This window comes from Mustela nivalis (genome assembly GCF_964662115.1).
Source record: "Mustela nivalis genome assembly, chromosome: X".
Classification (NCBI taxonomy): Eukaryota; Metazoa; Chordata; class Mammalia; order Carnivora; family Mustelidae; genus Mustela; species Mustela nivalis.
The window spans coordinates 61,438,139-61,454,229 of record NC_139040.1 but is presented as its reverse complement, the minus strand read 5'-3'; the positions used below and the strand labels follow the sequence as shown (position 1 = coordinate 61,454,229).

At 36.1% G+C, this 16,091-nt stretch overlaps 1 pseudogene across 1 annotated transcript; it reads left to right on the top strand.

The window, feature by feature from the left end:
* The first annotated feature begins 4,549 nt into the window (after window positions 1-4,549).
* Window positions 4,550-15,223, top strand: LOC309855896 (small ribosomal subunit protein eS1 pseudogene; annotated as a pseudogene). Its single transcript has 3 exons — window positions 4,550-4,554; window positions 8,006-8,682; window positions 15,087-15,223. The product of its transcript is annotated as a small ribosomal subunit protein eS1 pseudogene (transcript).
* Window positions 15,224-16,091: the final 868 nt, after the last annotated feature.

The following is a 16,091-nucleotide window of genomic DNA, read 5'->3' as shown; positions in this document are numbered from 1 at the left end:
TATGATTTCACTCATGTGGAATTTAAGAAACAAAACAAACAAGCAAATGGAAAAAAAGAGAGAGGGACAAACAAAGAAACAGACTCTTAACTATAGGGAACAAAGTGTGGAATATCAGAAGGGAGGGGATGGGGGATGAGTTAAATAGGTTACTGGCGATTAATGAGTGCATTAGTGATGAACACAAGGTGCTACATGGAACTGTTGAATCACTAAATTGTACACTTGCCACTAATATTACACTGTTTATTAATGAACTGGAATTCAAATAGAAACTTAAAAAGAGAATGCAAAAGAGTGAAGAAAGACTATAGGAATTATGTAACATAATGAATAGAAGCCATATTCAGGGGTACCTGGGTGGCTCAGTCATTAAGTGTCTGCCTTTGGCTCAGGTCATGATCCTGGGATTGAGCCCCAAATCAGGCTTCATGATCAACAGGGAGCCTACTTCTCCTTCTCCCACTCCCCCTGCTTCTGTTCTGTCAGTGTATCTCTCTGTCACATACACAAATAAAATCTTAAAAAAAAAGAAATATTAAAATACTATAAATGGAATGACATGCTGTCTAAACTGGATACTCTGACAGCTAAGGTAAATGGCACAGAAAGAAAGTATTAGTGATCTAGAAGATAAGCTGATAGAAAGGAAGGTAGTTGAGGAGGATAGGGATAAGTAATTAGAAGTCCATGACATCAGTCTTAGAGAGATAAATGACATGAAGAAATGTTCCAGTTTCATTATTATTGGGATACCTGAGGGGGTGAAGCAAGAAAGAAAGGACTAGAAGATATATTTGAGCAAGTCATAGCTTAGAACTTCCTTAATCTGGGGAAGAAGACAAGCATTCGTGTCCCAGAGGCAGAGAGGAACTCTCCCAAGATCAATAAAAATAGACCAAAATCCTTGCATATAATAATAAAACTTGTTAATCTTAGAGCCAAGGAAGCTAGCCTGAGAGCACCTAGGGGAAGATATTTCTTACCCATGCACCTAGAGGAAGATATTTCTTACCCAATGGCTATACCCATTCTATTCCCAGAATAACATCAGCCCTGTCCACGGAGACCTGGTAAAGCAGAAAGGGCTTGCAAGATATGTTCAGGGTACTAAATGAGAAGAACATGCAGCCAAGAATGTTTTTTCCCAGGAACACTGTCATTCAGAATGGGCAGAGAGTCACGGGGCTTCCAGGATCAGCAGAAACTGAAAGAATATGTGATCACCAAGCCAGACCTCTATGAAATATTAAGGGGGATTCTATAAAAGAAGAAACACCTCAAGAGTAATATACACCAATAATTTACAGAGAACAGGGACATTACAGGCAATATGATGGAACTAAATTAATATCTTTCAGTAGTTACTCTGAATGCAAAAGGCCTAAATGTTCCCATAAAATGGCATAGGGTTGCAGACAGGATAAAAGACAGGACCCATCCTTATACTGTCTATCAGAGACTGATTTTGAACATAAAGATACCCCCAGATTGAAAGCGAGGCAATGGAAAACCATTATCATGCCAGCAGACCTCAAAAGAAAGCTGGGGTAGCAATTCTTATATCAGAAAAATTAGATTTTATTTTATTTTTAAATTATTATTTTGTATTGTGTTATGTTAGTCACCATATAATACATCATTAGTTTTTGATGTAGTGTTCCAAGATTCATTGTTTATCTATAACATGCAGTGCTCCATGCAATGTGTCCTTCTTAATTCCCATCATCAGGCTCACCCATCCCCTCTCCTCTAAAACCCTCAGTTTGTTTCTTGGAGTCTACAGTCTCTCATGGGTCCTCTCCCCATCCGGCTTGCCCCCCTTTACTTTCCCTTACCTTTTCCTAATGTCCTTCATGTTATTCCTTATGTTCCACAAGTAAGTGAAACCATATGATAATTAACTTTCTTTGCTTGACTTTTTTCACTCAGCATAATCTCCTCCAGTCCCATCCATGTTGACACAAAAGTTGGGTATTCATCCTTTATGATGGTTGAGTAATATTCCATTGTATATATGGACCACATCTTCCTTGTCCATTTGTCTTTTGAAGGGCATCTCAGCTCTATCCTTAGATTGGTTATTGTGGATATTGCTGCTATGAACATTGGGGTACATATGGCCCTACTTTTCACTACATTTGTATCTTTGGGGTAAATACCCAATAGTGCAATTGTCAGGTCATAGGGTAGCTCTATTTTTAATCTTTTGAGGGACATCCAAACTGTTTTCTAAAGTGGCTGCACCAACTTGCATTCCCATTAACAGTGTAAGAGTGTTCCCCATTCTCCACATCCTCTCCAACATTTGTTGTTTCTTGCCTTGCTAATTTTTGCCATTCTAACTGGTGAAAGGTGGAATCTCAGTGTGGTTTTGACTTGAATTTCCCTGATGGCTAATGATGATGAACGTAATTTTCATGTGTCTGCTAGCCATTTGTATGTCTTCATTGGAGAATTGTCTGTTCTGTTTGGTGTTGAGTTTGATAAGTTCTTTATAGATCTTGGATATCAGTCCTCAGTCTGTAGTGTCATTTACAAATATCTTCTCCTATTCCATTGTTTTGCTGATTGTTTCTTTTGCTGTGAAGAAGATTTTTATCTTGATGAATTCCCCACAGTTCACTTTCACTTTTGTTTCTCTTGCCTTTGGAGATGTGTTTTGAAAGAACTTTCTGTGGCCAAGGTTAAAGAGGTTATTGCCTATGTTCTCCTCTAGGATTTTGATGAAATCCTTTCAGCCATTTTGAGTTTATTTTTGTAAGAAAATGTGTAATAAATTTTGTAAGAAATTTTGTAAAAAATTACACATTTTGTAAGAAAATGTATAAGAAATGTGTAATGTGTAAGAAAATGGTTGAGTTTCATTCTTCTATACATAACTGTCCAATTTTCCCAGCACCATTTATTGAAGAAACTGTCTTTTTTGCATTGGATATTTTTTTCCTGCTTTGTTGAAGATTACTTGACCATATAGTTCATGGTCCATATCTGGGCTCTTTACTCTGTTTCACTGGCCTATGTGTCTGGGTTATTTGTTTGTTCAATTGTTTTGTTTTGTTTTTGCCAGTATCATGATGTCTTAATGATCACAGCTTTGTAATAAAGCTTGAAATCAGGTAATATGATGTCCCCAGTTTTGTTTTTCTTTTTCAACATTTAAAGCACATTTCCTGGTGCTGGGAAAATTGGACAGCCACACGTAGAATGATATAACTCGACCATTCTCTTCCACTACACACAAAGATAAACTCAAAATAGATGAAAGACTTCAATGTGAGACAAGATTCCATCAAAATCCTAGAGGAGAACATAGACAGTAACCTCTTCAACATCTGCCACAGTACCTTCTTTCAAGACACATCTCCAAAGGCAAGGGAAACAAAAGCAAAAATGAACATTTTGGACTTCATCAAGATAAAAATCTTCTGCACAGCAAAGGAAACAGTCAACAAAACAAAGAGGCAACCCACAGAATAGGAAAATATATTTGCAAATGACATTACAGATGAAGCTCTGGTATCCAAGATCTATAAAGAACTTCTCAAACAACGCTCAAAAAGCAAATAATCCAGCTTAGAAATGGGCAGAATACATGAACAGACACTTCTCCAAAGAAGACAAAGAAATGGCTAACAGACACATGAAAAACTATTCAACATCACTAGCCATCAGAGAAATACAAATCTAAACCACAAAGAGATACCACCTTACACCAGTTCAGAATGGTTAAAATTAACAAGGCAAGAAACAATAAATGTTGTAGAGGCTGTGGAAAAAGGGGAAACCTCTTACACTCTTGGTGGAAATGCATGTTTGTACAGCCACTTTGGAAAACAGTGTGGAGGTTCCTTAAAAAGTTAAAAATAGAGCTACCCTAGGACCCAGCAAACCTAGGACCTAGGTATTTACCCCAAGGATAAAAATGTAGTGAAAAAAGGAGTACATTCCCCCTAATGTTCATAGCAACAATGTTCACAGTAGCCAAACTATGGAAGGAACCAAGATGCCCTTAAACACATGAATGAATAAAGAAGATGTGGTACATATATACAATAGATTATTAGTTAGCCATCAGAAAGATTTATACCCACCATTTGTATGGACATGGAAAGAAGTGGAGGGGATTGTTAAGTGAAATTAGTCAAGCAGAGAAAGCCAAATATTATATGGTTACATTCATATGTGGGACATAAGGAATAGCACAAAGGATCATACGGGAAGGAAAGGAAGAGTGAAGAGGAAGAAATCAGAGAAGCAGATAAACCATCAGAGACTCTGGACTTTGGGAAACAAACTGAGGGTTTCAGAGGGGAGGGGATAGTGGGATGGTGTAGTCAGGTGATGTGTATTAGGGAGGTCACCTGTTGGGTTGAGTACTAGGTGTTATATGCAACTGATGAATCACTGAACACTACATCAAAAACTAATGATGTTCTATATGGTGGCTAACTAAACATAATAAAAAAAAACAGCTTAGAGAACTAAAAAGAGACATAAACAGCAATACAATAATAGTTGGGACTTTAACCCTGCCCCACTCGCAACAATGATGTGATTGTTGAGACAGAGAATTAAAACAGTGGATTTAACAGTATGATAGACAAAAAGGACCTAATAGACATATACAGAACATTCTTTCCAACATTAACAGAATAAACATTCTTCTTGAGTGCACATTTTCTAGGATAGGCAATATATTCAGTCAGAAAACAAGTCTTAGCAAATTCAAGAAGATGGAAGTCAAACCAAGTATCTTTTCTGATCACACTAGAAATCAAAAATGAGGAAAACTAGAAAATTTACATATACATGGAAATTAAACAATATTCTCATGAACAACTAATGGAATGACCTTTAATGAATAAATGACCTTTAATGAGTTAAAGGTCAAAGTTAAAAGTATACTGAGACAAATTAAAATGGAAACACAGCATGCTAGTACTTATGGGATGCAGAAAAGGCAGATCTAAGAGCTAAGTTCTTAGCAATAATTACCTCTGTTAAGAAGAAAGATCCCAAATGAACAACCTAACTTTATGGATTAAGGAACTGGGAATAAAGAACAAACTGAGTTCAGAGTTAGTAGGTAGAATAAAGTAATAAAACTTAGATCAGACACAAGCAAGACTAATTGGGAAAATAGTATGAATACAGCCAATTGTAGTAAGGGGATTGAATCAATAATCAAAAGTTTCCCAATGAAGAAAAGCCCAGCAAAATATATCTGCACTTGTGAGTTCATCTGATTCATTTTATTGTGATATTTACTTTATTGTGTTGGTCTGGAACTAAACCTGCAATATCCCTGAGGTATACCTATAGTGTTTTTTATATACTAACAGCAAATTATCTGAAAAATAAATGAAGGAAACAATCCTATTTAGAATAGCTTTAAAAATAATAAAATATTTAGGAATAAGTTTAGCATAGGAGTTGAAATATTTCTACTCTGAAAACAAGTCATTGATCAAATAAATCAAAGAAGACACAAATAAATGGAGAGATATCCTGTGTTCATAAATTGGATAACCAATGCTGTTAAAATATCAGTACCATCCAAAGTCATCTGCACATTCAGTACAAACTTCTCAAGATCTCAATGTGAGTTTTTTTTAAAAGATTTTATTTATTTATTTGACAGACAGAGATCACAAGTAGGCAGAGAGGCAGGCAGAGAGAGGGGGAAGCAGGCCTCCCGCTGAGCAGAGAGCCCCATGCAGGGCTCGACCCCAGGACCCTGGGATTATGACCTGAGCTGAAGGCAGAGGCTTTAACCCACTGAGCCACCCAGGCACCCCTCAGTGTGAGTTTTTAATGAAAAAAAAAACAAAACTAAAATTTTTATGGGACCATATAAAACCCAAAGTGACCAAAGTAAAAGTGGGAAAGAAGAAAAAAAAATACCGTATCACAATTCTGGATTTTAAGCTATACTTTATAGTAATCAAAACAGTATGGTACTGTGGTGCCTGGATGGCTTAATGGCTTGAGCCTTTGGCTCAGGTCATGATTTCAGGGTCCTGGGATTGAGCCCCACATTGGGCTTTCTGCTCAGTGGGGAGCCTGTTTCCCCTTCTCTCTCTGCCTGCCTCTCTGCCTACTTGTGATCTCTCTCTGTCAAATAAGTAAATAAAATCTTAAAAAAAAACCAGTATTTTACTGACATAAAAGTAGATACACAGATCAATAGAACAAAACTAGGACTTTGAAAAGAAAGCCACATATATTTGTCGACTAATTCTAAATATTGTTAATTAATATTTGACAAATGAGCCAAAATACTAAATGGAGAAAACAGTCTCTTTAATAACATTGCTGGGAAAAATGAGATATTCATGTGCAAAAGAATGAAACTAGATCCATTTCTTACACTACACACAAAAATTGACTTGAAATGGATTAAGGGCTTAAGTGTAAACCATCAGTACAACCATAAATCTCCTAAAATAAAACATAAGAAAATTATTCTTGACATGGGTTTTAACACTGAATTTTTTTGATCTGACACTTAAAGCACAATTAAAAGAAATAGGTGGTACTACATTAAACTAAAATATTTTTCGATAGCAAAAGTAACAATAAAATGAAAAGACAACATACAGAATTGAAAAAAAATTGCAAACCATATACTTAATAAGGAATTAATAACCAAAATACATAAAATAATTACTAACAAATGTAAATAATAATACCATAATAGTATTGGACTTTAACACCTCACTTATGTCCATTGATATATCATCTAAACAGAAAAGCAACAAAGAAAGCGTGGCTCTGTATAATACACTGGGCCAGATGGATTTGGAAGATGTTTTCAGAACATTCCATCCTAAAAGAGCAGAATACACATGCTTCTCAAGTGCACATGGAACATTCCCTAGAATACATCACATATTAGGTCACAAAACAGCCTTCACCAAATATGAATAAATGAATGAATGAATAGTCATACCATGCATCTTTTCTGACCACAACATAATGCAACTAGCAGTCAACAACAAGATAAACATCTATAAAGACCAAAAATACATGGAGGTTAAATAACACAGTACTAAACAATGAATGGATCAACCATGAAATAAAAGAATAAATAAAGAATTACATGGAAACAACTGAAAATGAAATAACAAAGAATAGAACAGACATACATTATATTGAAACTAAACATACAATAGAATAAATCCATGAAACTAGGAGGTGATTCTTTGAAAAAATAAATAAAATTGATAAACCTCTAATTGGACTTATCAAAAAAAAGAGAAATGAGTCAAATAAAATCAAAAATAAGAGAGAATAACAACTAACAGCAAATAAATACAATTATAATAGAATATTATGAGAGTTATCTGCCAACACACTGGACAACCTGGAAGAAACTGATAAAATCCTAAAAACATAGAAACTACCAAAATGGAAACAGGAAGAATTAGAAAATTTATGTAGACCGATTACCAGCAAAGAAATTGAATCAGTAAAAAACAAAAACAAAAATAGGCAAAAAACAAAAAATGGGGCACATGGGTGGCTCAGTGGGTTAAGCCGCTGCCTTTGACTCAGGTCATGATCTCAGGGTTCTGGGATCGAGTCCCACATCAGGCTCTCTGCTCAGCAGGGAGTCTGCTTCCCTTCCTCTCACTCTGCCTGCCTCTCTGCCTACTTGTGATCTCTCTCTCTGTCAAATAAATAAATAAATAAAATCTTTTAAAAAAATGAAAAAAATAAAACAAAACAAAAGACCTCCCAACAAACAAAAGACTAGGACTGGATGGCTTCACAGATTAATTCTACCAAATATTTAAGAAGAATCAATAACCATTCTTCTTGAACTATTCCAAAGTACAGAAGCGGAAGGAAAACTTCAAAATTCATTCTATGAGGTCAGCATTATTCTCATACCAAAAAAAGATAAAGACACGAAAGAAGAAATAAAGAAAGAAAGAGAAAAAGAAAGAAAGAAAGAAAAAAGAAAAAGACAATTACAGGCTTTTGGCTCCCTGAGCAGTACCACGGTAGTCCACAAAAACAAACACCTTATGAAAGGCAGCAAAATGGGAGGCAAGAATAAAGTGGTTGATCCATTTTCTGAGAAAAATTGGTTTGATGTGAAAGCACCACCTACATTCAATATAAGATATATTGGGTGAAAAAAAAAAAAACAGTCAAAAGAACTCAAGCAACCAAAATCACATCTAATGGCCTCAAGGGAATTCTTTTTGAAGTGAGCCTTACTGATCTGCAGAATGATGAAATTACATTTAGAAAATTCAAGCTAATTACTGAGGATGTCTAGGGAAAAAACTGCCTGACTAATTTTCATGCCATGGATCTTACCTGTGACAAAATGTACTTCATGCTAAAAAAAAAAAAAAAAAAAAAAAAGGCAGATCATGATTGAAGCTTATGTTGATGTCAAGACTATCAGTGGCTATTTATTTTGTCTAGTTTCTGTAGGTTTTACTGAAAAAGTATAACAATTAGATTTGGAAAACCTCTTATGCTCAGTACAAACAGGTCTGCCAAATTTGGAAAAAGATGATGGAAATCATGACCTGAGAGGTGCAGACAAATGACTTGAAAGAAGTAGTCAATAAACTGATTCCAAATAGAATCAGAAAAGACATAGAAAGTGTTGTCAGCCCATTTATCCACTCCGTGATGACTTTGTTAGAAAAATAAAATGTGGGGTGCCTACGTGGCTCCATCAGTTAAGCCTCTGGCTCTTGATTTTGGCTCAGGTTATGATCTCAGGGTTATGAGACTGAGCCCCACATTGGGCTCAATATCCACCTGGGAGCCCTTTCCCCTGCTCACACACTTTCTCTCTCTCTCAACAAACAAAGTGGAGTTTCTTGGTGAAATCTGTAGTCTGGAAAAGCTACTGGGGATAAGACAAGTGCTAAAGTTGAAGGAGCTGATAAAATGAACCAATAATCCAAGGATCTATCTAAAGTTCAGACACTTAATTGTAACAAATAAAAATAAATCTTATTTGTAATGTTTAAAGAGAGAGAGAGAGAGAATGACAGGCCAATGTCTGTGATGAACAGAAATGCAAAAAAAACCTCAACAAAATACTAGCAAACCAAATCCAATGATACATCTAATGATACATTAAAAAATTCTTTCACTATAATCAAGTGGGATTTATTCCTTGTTTTGCAAGGGTGGTTCAAAATTTGCAAATCAATCAACATGATATATCATATCAATGAGAGAAAGGATAAGAACAAGATAATCGGGACGCCTGGGTGGCTCAGTTGGTTAGGCAACTCCCTTCAGCTCAGGTCATGATCCCAGCGTCCTGGGATCGGGTCCCACATCAGGCTCCTTGCTCAGCGGGGAGCCTGCTTCTCCCTCTGCCTCTGCCTGCCATTCTGTCTGCCTGTGCTCGCTCTCCCCCCCCTCTGATAAATAAATAAAATCTTAAAAAAAAAAGAACAAGATAATCATTTCAATAGATGCGAAAAAATATTTGACAAAGTACAGCATACATTCATGATAAAAATCTCAAATAAGGTAGGTTTAGAGGGAACACACCTAAACATAATAAGGGCCATATATGAAAACCCCACATTATCTTAATCGGGGAAAAATGAAGAGTTTTTCTTTAAGGTCAGGAACAAAACACTTTTATTCAACATAGTACTGGAAATCCTAGACACAGATAGCAGACTATATATATGTATATATATATATATATATATTTTAATATATATATATAATCGAAGTTGGTAAGGAAGAAATAAGACATTCACTATACAAAGATGACATGATACTATATACAGAAAACTTGAACAACTCCACTAAAAAAAGAAAAGAAACAAAAAGCAACAACAAAACAACCTGCCAAAACTGATAAACAAACTCAGTTGAATAACAGGATACAAAATCAATGTATAGAAATCTGTTGCATTTTTATACACTAACAATGAAATAGCTGAAAAAGAAATTAAGAAAAGAGTCTCATTTATAATTTCACCCAAAAAAGTGAGATACCTAGGAATAAATCTAAAGAGGTAAAAGATCTGTACTCTGAAAACTATAAAACATTGATGAAAGAAATTAAAGATGACCCAAAAAATGAAAATAAATTTCATGTTCATGAGTCAGAAGAACAAATATTGTTAAAATGTCTATATTATCAAAACAATCTACAAATTTAATGCAATCCCTATCAAATTATCAACAACATTTTTTTCACAGACCTACAAATATAATTCTGAAATTTGTATGGAACCACAAATGACCCTAACAAGTAAAACAATCTTGGGGAAAGAAAAAAAAAAAAAAAGGAAAGCTGAAGGCTTCACAGTTACAGAACTGAAGTTATATTACAAAGCTATAGTGATCAAAATGGTATGGTACTGGGACAAAAAGAGACACATAAGTGAAAGTGACAGAATAGAAAACCCAGGAATGAACCAACAACTACATTATCAATTAATCTTCAGCAAAGCAGATAATAATATCCAATGGCAAAAGACAGTCTCTTCAACAAATGGTGTTAGAAGTGGAGAGCAATATTCAAAACAATAAAACTGGACTATTTTCTTTTTTTTAAATAAGATTTATTTATTTGTTTGTTTGTTTGTTTGACAGACAGAGATCACAAGTAGGCAGAGAGGCAGGCAGAAAGAGAGGGAAGCAGGCTCCCCGCTGAGCAGAGAGCCTGATGTGGGGCTCGATCCCAGGACCCTGAGACCATCACCTGAACTGAAGGCAAAGGCTTAACCCACTGAATTACCCAGGCACCCCCAAACTGGACTATTTTCTTACAGGATACACAGAAACAAATTCAGAATGGATTATATTAAGGGGGGGAACATATTGCATGGAACTCTGGGTGTTATACACAAACAATGAAGCATGGATACTACATCAAGAACTAATGATATACTGCATGGTGGCTAAAACAGCATAAAAAAAATTAAAAAGACCTAAATGTGAGATCTGAAATCTAGAACAATCCTAGAAGATAACACAGGCAGTAACTTCTTTAATATGGGCCATAGCAACTTTTTTTCTAAATAGGTCCCATAGGGCAAGGGAAACAAATGCAAACATAAACTATTGGGACTTCAAAATAAAAAGCTTCTGCACATGGAAGGAAAAAAAATGAATAAAACTAACATGCAATATACAGAATGGGAGAACATATTTGAAAATGACATATTCAATAAGGGTTATTATTTAAAATATTTAAAGAACTTATCAAACTCAACACCCAAAAAATGAATCATCCAATTAAAAATTGGGCAGAAGACATGAACAGACATTTTCCCAAAGAAGACATACAGATGGCCAATGGGCTCATGAAAAGTTGTTCTTCACTTACCATCAGGGAAATTCAAATCAAACCTACAAGAATGTATCACTTCACACCTCTCAGAATGGCTAAAATAAACACACGAAGTAACTAGAGTTTGCCAGGATGTGGGGAAAAAGGAAACTTCCTGCACTGTTTGTGGGATGCAAAGTGTGGAGAACAGTATGGATCTTTCTCCAAAAAATTTAAAAAAGAACTACCCCATGATTCAGCTATTACACTACTGGGTATTTACCCAAAGAATACAAAAGCACTAATTCAAAGGACACATGAACCCCTATGTTTATAGCAGCATTTATAATAGCCGAATTATGGAACCAATGTCCAACAACTGATGAATAGATAAAGAAGATTTGATATATATAAACAACAGAATTTTACTCAGCCAAAAAGAGAATGAAATCTTGCCATGTGCACAGATGTTGATTGAGCTAGAGGGTATTATACTAAGTAAAATAAGTTGCAAAGGTGTGAATTGAGCTAGAGGGTATTACACTAAGTAAAATAAGAGAGTCAGAGAACAACAAATACCATATGATTTCATTCTTATGTGGAGTTTAAGAAACAAAACAGATTAACATAGAGAGAGTAACAAGAATAGAGAACCAAATGATAGTTACCAGAGGGGAGGTAGATGGGGGGATGGGTTAAACAGAAGGTGGGTATTAAGGAGTGCACTTGCCCTGATTAGCACTAGGTGACGTATGGGATTGTTGCATCACTATATTGTATACCTGAAACTAATATAACACTGTATGTTAACTAATGGAAATTAAAATATACACTTAAAAATACCAGGGGCATTCAGGATATGATTGCACAAACTAGCTATCCAGCTTGTACCATATAATATCTGAAAAAAAATTTGGAACTGAGACAAGTATATTCATCCCATATCATTCATTATTTAGCATGCAACAAATATCAACTGGTGACTGAATTATCTCTATTAGATGAAGTATAAACTCCATTTATGTATCAAAGCTTGAGGAGGTGGGTACCCAGGACCTTTTCTCCTGCTGAGTATCAAGCTGGATTTACAGGACTAAGGGCAAATTATGCAGTTCTGAGTAAAGGAGCCTGCTTCCATCCTTTATGGCAAGGATTTTTTTTCTCTTTTTAAAATATTTTATTTATTTATTTGAGAGAGAGAGAGAGACAGAGAATGAGAGAGACAGAGAGAGAGAGAGAGAGCACATGAGAAGGAGGGTCAGAAGGAGAAGCAGACTCCCTGCTGAGTCCCTGATGTGGGACTCAATCCCAGGACTCCAGGATCATGACCTGAGCTGAAGGCAGTTGCTTAACCAACTAAGCCACCTAGGTGCCCCAATGGCAAGGATTTTCAACATATTTCCTTGGATGAGGGAGGAGTGTTAGATAAGAGGTATAATTGTGGGGCATTTGGATAAGTTAAAAGACTTTGAAGACACCTGAAACAATCCAGGCTCACAATGTTTCTCTGTGTGGCTGGGTTTTAAGACTGGGCTTGTGGTTCTTGACCCCTAGTCAAAGGGCTCAAAACATCATTGTAACATCAGGTACAACATTCTATAAGCCTGATGGTCTCTAAGTTTATTTTCTTTTTTCTTTCTTCTTCAGTTTTTTTTTTTTAAGTCTAATTAGTTAACAAACTGCATTATTGGTTTCAGGAGTAGTATTCAGTGATTCATCCCTTACATAAAACACCTGGTGCTCGGGACGCCTGGGTGGCTCAGTTGGTTGGACGACTGCCTTCGGCCCAGGTCATGATCCTGGAGTCCCGGGATGGAGTCCCGCATCGGACTCCCAGCTCCATGGGGAGTCTGCTTCTCTCTCTGACCTTCTCCTCGTTCATGCTCTCTCTCACTGTCTCTCTCTCAAGTAAATAAATAAAATCTTAAAAAAAAAAAAAAACACCTGGTGCTCAAAGCAAGTGGGCTGCTTAATATGCATCAACCATCTACTTCATCCTTCCCAACACACACCTTCCTCCATCAATGCTTAGTTTGTTCTGTATCTTTGAGTTTCATGGTTTGTTTCCTTCTCTTCTTTTTTTTTCTTTTCCCCTTTCCATATGTTCATCTGTATTGTTTCTTAAATTCTACTTACAAGTGAAATCATATGGTATTTATTTTTCTTTGACTGACTTATTTCACTTAAATCATACACTCTAGCTTCATCTACATCATTGCAAATGACAAGATTTCATTTTTTCTGATAGATGAGTAATAGTCCATTATGTATCTACACCATAATTTCTTTATCCATTCATCAGTAAATGGACATTGGGCTCTTTGCATAATTTGACTATTGTTGATAATGAACTTTGGGGAGAAGGTACCCTTTTAAATTTGTATTTTTGTACCCCTTGGGTAAATACCTAGTAGTGCAATTGATAGATCATAAGGTATTTCTATGATTGATTCATTCTTCTGATTCACCCATCATCATGTTATGGCATCCATTCAGGTTTGCATTTCAGTTATAGAATTTTTAATATTGGTTTGATTAGATTTTGGTTCTTTTATCTTTGCATTAAGGGGGTCTCTAGTGTTTTCTATGCTTTTATCAAACCCAGCTAGTATCCTTATAATTGTTGTTTTAAATTCTCATTCAGACATCTTACATATAACTGTATTAAATCCTTAACTGTTAGTTATACTTCCTATTATTTTTGTAGTAAATTCCTCTCTCTTGTCATTTTATCCAAAAAAACAAAAACAAAAATAAAACAACAATGACAACAACAAAAAACACGAGATCCTGAGTGTGCTTTGGTCTGCTTGTGAAAAGAAACCGGATCCAAAAATATAAATAATAAAATAATAAAATAAAATAAAATAAAATAAAATAAAATAAAAGATATTTATAAAAGTAAAAAATGAAAAAAGATAAAAAAGAATTAAAAATAAGAAAAATAAAAATTAATAAAAAATAAAAATAAATAAAAGAAAGCTCTATCCTATTTCTCCAAGAGCTGAAACTTTACAGCTCCTTCTGATCAGCGGATTTGGTGTATGGAAGGTGTTTGTGCTGGTTTTCTGGGGGAGGAGGTCTGTTGCACTGATTCTCTGGTGGACTTGCCCTAGTAGAGATGTGCCTGCAGGGCACAGAGAGGGCGAGGCTTGGTGTATGGGGCTCTGGCCTCCACTAGGTGGCACTGTTTTACTCCCTGAAGACTTTCAGGGCTGATGGGTGGGGTAAAAACAGCTGTACCCCACTCTTTAGCCCCAGAGTCCTGAGTTTGCACCTGCCACTCTTCAGGAAGCCCTCGGGAGAGTAAACAATCACCCTCTTGTGCTCTCTGTTTGTGTCATATCCCTTTCTTCACCCTGCCTATTTCTGAGCTGTTTTATCTCAGTCATGAGATTAGGTTTCAAATGCAGATCCATACTGATCCTCTGAGGGAGGGTCTCACCATGCTTTTGCCATTTGCTGGCCTGTTCCAGGAAAGCAGTTGCATGACCACACAGTGCTTCTGAGTTTATGGCAAGGTAGAGTAGAGAGCTAGCACCCAGGCTTGCTGCCCGCAGCCAGAATCCCCACTTCTGTGTCTGGGAACAGAGCAGCACTTTGATGCCAGCCATTCTTCTTGTGACCTGGAAGATCCTAAGATCACACTGCCCACTCCTGGGTCTCCACCCCCTTCCCCACCTGAGCCACTCAAAGCCAAGTATCACCTTGGTGGTGGCAGACTTCTAAAACCTCAGGTTTTGCACTTTGCTGCTTATAATACCTTTCGGTAGTCTCCATAAATAAAGGTCCTTTCCCTTCACAGCACCTACAGTTCTTATACCCCAAAATGAACTCTCCACACCTCCTACCTTTCAGAAGGTGGTCACTTCTCTACTTGTAGACTTGTGGGTTTGTTCTCTCGGTCCTCAGGGTGAAGTCTTGGATGTTCGGATGATTTGATAATTATTTAGCTGTGTTTGAGAGATGAGGCAAGTTTATGGTCCAACTATTCCTCTGCCATCTTAATTCTTCCAAGTTTGTTTGTTTTCTTGTTGAAGTATTTCTTCCAGCTCTTCTTTTAACATCTGCATTTGATATTTCCAGTGTTTTGATTTTGTTCCTTATTCCTTTTCTCAGTTTCTGCTTTGGTTCTCAGTTCTTTTTGTGGTTTTCCTGTTTTTTTTTTTATTTGACCTTCTCCTTCTGATGTGAGATTTTTTTGATAGACTCTGTATATGTGCAGAACATTTTATTAGCATATTAACAATTAAAGTTTTATCCTGCTACTACTTTGTATCCTATGTTACATTTTTAATAAGAAAAAAATCATCCTTGGGCACCTGGGTGGCTCAGTGGGTTAAGCCTCTGCCTTCGGCTCAGGTCATGATCCCAGGGTCCTGGGATTGAGTCCTGCATCAGGCTCTCTGCTCAGCGGGGAGCCTGCTTCCTCCTCTCTCTCTCTGCCTGCTTCTCTGCCTACTTGTGATCTCTCTCTGTCAAATAAATAAATAAAATCTTTAAAAAAAAAGAAAGAAAGAAAAAAATTATCCAGTTTTATCACACTTCTTAGTTTAAAGAAAAAAATTTCTCTGTACTACTTTTTTATACTATCTCATAAACAAACAACCATGACATCTTTTTATTATATACTTTTCATTGTTTTCATAAACAAACCGAATCAAGGGTCTTGTTTTCCATACTAAAGTCAGATACTTGGAGATTTTTAAATATGAAAAAAACCTAAATTATTATGTAAATATTTACTTAATGTAGGTCTTTGAATATAGACTTATGCTTTTTTAACCTTATTGTCTCTTTTCTTTTATGG